This window comes from Thamnophis sirtalis, unplaced genomic scaffold, assembly GCF_051295495.1.
Source record: "Thamnophis sirtalis isolate CommonGarterSnake01/CBP01778 unplaced genomic scaffold, rThaSir2_p1.2 scaffold_5, whole genome shotgun sequence".
Taxonomy (NCBI): Eukaryota; Metazoa; Chordata; class Lepidosauria; order Squamata; family Natricidae; genus Thamnophis; species Thamnophis sirtalis.
The window spans coordinates 35,012,954-35,017,834 of NW_028261385.1; the positions used below are offsets into that span (position 1 = coordinate 35,012,954).

At 39.7% G+C, this 4,881-nt stretch overlaps 1 pseudogene; it reads right to left on the reverse strand.

The window, feature by feature from the left end:
- Positions 1 to 646: 646 nt before the first annotated feature.
- Positions 647 to 4,384, reverse strand: LOC106538988 (proteinase-activated receptor 1 pseudogene; annotated as a pseudogene).
- Positions 4,385 to 4,881: the final 497 nt, after the last annotated feature.

Sequence of the window (4,881 nt, forward strand, 5' to 3'; positions counted from 1 at the left end):
GCCTTTGGCCAGGTATGCTAATTTTGCTATTAAGTTGAATGGATATTTGAAATAACTGAACTCGTGTTCACAATTGCACAAACAATATAAAAAAGAGGCAGAGCTTCAGTTATGCAGTCATGGTCCCCATCTTGACTTTTTTTGATCATGTGGAGGATATCCCTGTTGTACAGATAGTCCTCAACTTACAACCATTCATTTGGTGACCGTTCGAAGCTACAACAGCACTGAAAATGTGAGATGATCATTTTTCACACTTTCAACCATTGCAGTATCCCGGTAGTCACATGTCAAAATTTGGACACTTGGCAACTGGCATGTATTTATGACGGTTGCATTGTCTCAGGGAAACGTGATTCTCTTTTGTGAACTTCTGACAAACAAAGTCAATGGGGAAGCCAGATTTACTTAATGATCATGGTACTAAGTTAACAACTGCAGTGATTCACTTAGTAACTGTGACCAGAAAGGTCATAAATATGGGACAAAACCACCTTAACAGCTGTCTGGTTTAGCAACAGAAATTTTAGACTCAGTCGTGGTCGTAAGTTGAGGACTCCCTCATAGAAAAAAGCTCCCATAGGACATTGAACATTTAGATTCGCACTTGCGACATTATCAAGCCATGCATTATGTAGATACAGCGCTAAATGGGAAATGATGGCTCTAAGCCTTTGGGAGAGGGTGCTGTGTTACTGCTTGTTTGACTAACTTTTCTAACCAGAAGCAGCTTTCTGGGGCACAAAGCACTCCAGATCTGCCTCTGGCATTCTGAGGAGGCATAATAGTAGATTAAGGGGTCGAGGCAACAGTTGAGGGCAGTCAGGGAAAGGCTGAGCATGTGAGCAAAAGCGATGCTCTGAAGCTGTTCAGGCGGGAAAAAGATTTGCATTAATAGCAGGATATTGGCCGGACCAAAACAAAGGAAGAAGGTGCACAAGACAACGCCGGACAAGAAGATCGCACGTCTCTTCCTCCCTGGCTGCACCATAAACCTGGCCATAAAAAGTCGCCTTATAATGCATATATAACAAGTAGTAGAAATTAGTAACGGGATAAAAAAGAAGAAAATAGATAAGGCAAATAAGTAATAGTTGAAGGATTTCACAGGAGCAGACACCTCGAAGCAAGTGGTAATGTTCACCTGAGGTATCCACAGAATGATATCAAAGGCAAGCAGCGGGCTCACCCCCACTATGGCGAGCAGCCAGATGGCAAAACAGGTCACAGAGGCCCGTCTTGCTGTGCGCCAGGGCAGAGACTTCATGGGGCAAACCAAAGCCAAGAAACGATCGATGCTGATCCCTGTCATCAGCAGAACGGAGCTGTACATGTTGCAGAAGAAAGTAGAAGAGACCAACCGGCACATAGTAGGCCCAAAGACCCAGTCGTGCCCATTAATGAGGTATGCGATTTTAAAAGGCAGCATGCTCAGCACGACCAGATCTGCAAAAGCGAGATTGAGCATATACACCACAGCCGGCTTCCAAAGCTTCGTCTTCGTCACAAAAATATGAATCGCCAAAGCATTTAAGGGAAGACCCAGAACAAATGCAAGAATCTCGACCGCAGGGAGAAACTGGGTCAGCCATGGATTAGTGAAATACGTTTCACTATCACCTAAAAAGTATATGAGACTTCTTTCTTTATAGTGGATGTCTGGCAGATTCTCATTTGTAGAATTGATTACAGCTGGCAAAAGTTTCCTGGGCTTAGATGAAAGAATAATTTGATCTGATGAATCTGGGGGGAAAAGAAAGAAAAAGCAGCAGAGAAATGAAATATATGAGCATTGCATGAATTGCCTTTACATCATTTCATGTCATTCTTTTCATCAACATATACTACAGGAAATACTTGCTTAATAGCTGCCCTGTTTAGTGACCTTTTGAAGTTATGCCAACACTGAAAAAGGAACTTTGGGACTGGTCCTCACATTTACAACCGTCATCGCATCCCTGTGGTTGCAACTAGTGGGGCATCTTTACAACCATTGCAGCATCCGAGTCGTGTAATTGCCATTAGTGCACTGCACAGCCGACAAGCAGGGTCAACCGAGAAGCCGGAAATAAAATCACAACTCACAGTCATGTAAATGTCCTATTTAGTGTCCAGGGGTGATTCGCTTAACAACTATGGCAGAAATGAGCTTGTATGTTCATCATAGTCATATGTTGCCTTGCTTAACAATTGTACCACTTAGCAGCGGAGTTGCTAGTCCCAATTATGGTTGTTAATGAGGACCACCAGTATGCAATATGTTTCAGAGTAGAATATAATCAGAAATTGAGTCGCACTCCTTTCGACTATCACATCTGACTAAGAAGCACTAGCTCTGATGAATCACAGCATTCTTCATCAAATACGTAGGGTGGCTGTACTGCAAAAGGACTTTTGTCTATCAAAACTCAGGTGGGAGTGAGTGATGGGAGTCAGGGCTGCCCTCCTGCACTTCTGTACTGGGAGAAGTTGCGCATCAGAAAAGTCTGCGCCTTTTAATAAAATATCTGAATCTGAAAATGTGCCACCAGGTCCCTGCTGGGTTTCGGTTACCATAGACTAACATGGATCTCCTCCTACAATGTCTAGATCAGAAAGTACTGATTTAGATTCTTAAATGTATCCATTCCGAGACAAATGAGGTTGCTATACTTTTATTTAAACTTTTTCCCCCTATTGTAATTGGGACACTTCAGGTTCTAAATCATCAGATTCTAGAGCAGGTATAGAATTGAGCTGGGGGAGCATTATATGAGCTATATTGTTCAGCAACAGTAACAATGACAATCACAACAACAACCACAATAATTTGACAATCTTTTTTCCCCCAAAAGAAACTCAATGCAAATAGGGTGCCTCTTTACAAGAAAATTCTGAGAAGTGCATCCATTTCCTCTCCACTGAAATCCAATATTAAAGCTAAAGCAAACATCCATAAAACTGAAACATTGTAATGAATAATACTTCACAATTCCCCCCCCCCCTTTACCTTGTGTAAAAATCGCTGTATTAAAAGTGACTAATCACAGTGACATGTACTCACTATTTGTGTTCACTGTAGCAAATAACATGCAGAGTATGAAGAGAAGGGGAAACAGCATCTTCATCGAAGAGTCCATTTCTTCTTTGGAAAAGCTGCTAACCTACTACTATAGGTTTCTCAGTGCAAACTGTAAATAAGCGACATTACAAAAACCACCTTCCTTTTCTCTGATCCAGGTTTAATGGAAACATAATTTGCTTCTTTACTTTTTCGTTCTGTTGGGATCTGAAGATTTGCTTAAACCTGAAACCATTTCAATCCATGAAGTCAGAGGGCAGCATAAGAAAGAAGAAACGGTGAGATTTCTCTTTTGGGCTGGTCCAAAAAGCATTTTATGGGCAATCTCAGGCAACTTGGCTCATTTCCTTTCTTCCTTTAAAATATTTTTCAGGAGAATAATGAGTTGTAATAATGGGAAAGCTCCAATGATTTTATCCCTCGCTCTTTAATTTTTGTCCTCAAAAAGTACTTCCTAATAGCTTATTGTTTCTGAAAAACACATTATGGTAGATGTTATGAATACAGATGCATTTATTGTGGTTGTAAATGAAGACTGGCCAAGAAAAAAAGGAAGAGAAGATGGCAAATAAGCTCTTTAATCAACAGAACTCATATCTTCTCAGTTGACTAAATGATCTGTTTTATTTCTCATCCCTGTAACTTGAAATTGGAAGATTTATGTCTAAAACCAGCCAATAGTATTTTTCATTCTAAATACAGTCAAGGTACAGTACCATGTGCATTCTGTCTTAATCTCATGACTCTGTGTTAATCTCATGAGGCTGTGTGATTCTTTAAAAATTGCTTCAATTTCTAAGGTTTTTGAAGCAGCTTCATAACTCAAAACCGAGTCTAAATTGAAATAAGTAACCTTAGGAAGGACTTCTCAGATTTTTCTGCTGCTTCTAAGAATTGTTACAGGTACTACTGTATGCAATGTTGAAAATTCATTTAACTGAATCTGTCATCTGCACCTCTAGAACTGTCTGGTTGGGTTCTGCAACCCAACAAGACAGACAGAGACTTCAGAGGACAATCAGAACTGCAGAAAAAATAATTTCTGCCAACTTGCCTTCTATTGAGGACCAATACACTACACAAGTCAAAAAGAGGGCTGTAAAAATATTTACATACCCCTCGCAACCTGGGCATAAATTGTTTCAACTCCTACCCTCAAAACGATGCTATGGAGCACTGCACACCAAGACAACTAGACATAAGAACAGTTTTCCCCCGAACACCATCACTCTGCTAAATAAATAATTTCCTCACAACTGTCAAGCTATTCACTAAGGCTCCATTACTATTACTATTAATCTTCTCATCGTTCCTATCACCCATCGCCTCCCACTTAAGACTGCATGACTGTAACTTTGTTGCTTGTATCCTTACAATTTATATTGATATTGATTGTTTCCTGATTGCTTATTTGTACCCTATCATTAAGTGTTGTGCCTTATGATTCTTGACAAATGTATTGTGTCCTTTTATGTACACTGAGAGCATATTCACCAGACAAATTTCTTGTGTGTCCAATCACCCTTGGCCAATAAAGAATTCTATTCTATTCTATTCTATTCTATTCTATTCTATTCTATTCTATTCTATTCTATTTCTGTATATGAACTCTGACAATGACTTGAAAACCAGACCATTAATTTTATAACTTAATTTGTCTCTGTGGTTATTGAAGTTGATAGTCGGAAAATTGGCATGGATAATTTCTAGTTTTGTTTGTACCCTGGTTTGTCCCTTGACTAGTTCAAAGTATGTGCAAAGATCAGTCAGTTCAACTAGTGAAATACATAGCTTGATGCTGCTTTCTTAAACTTCAGAAA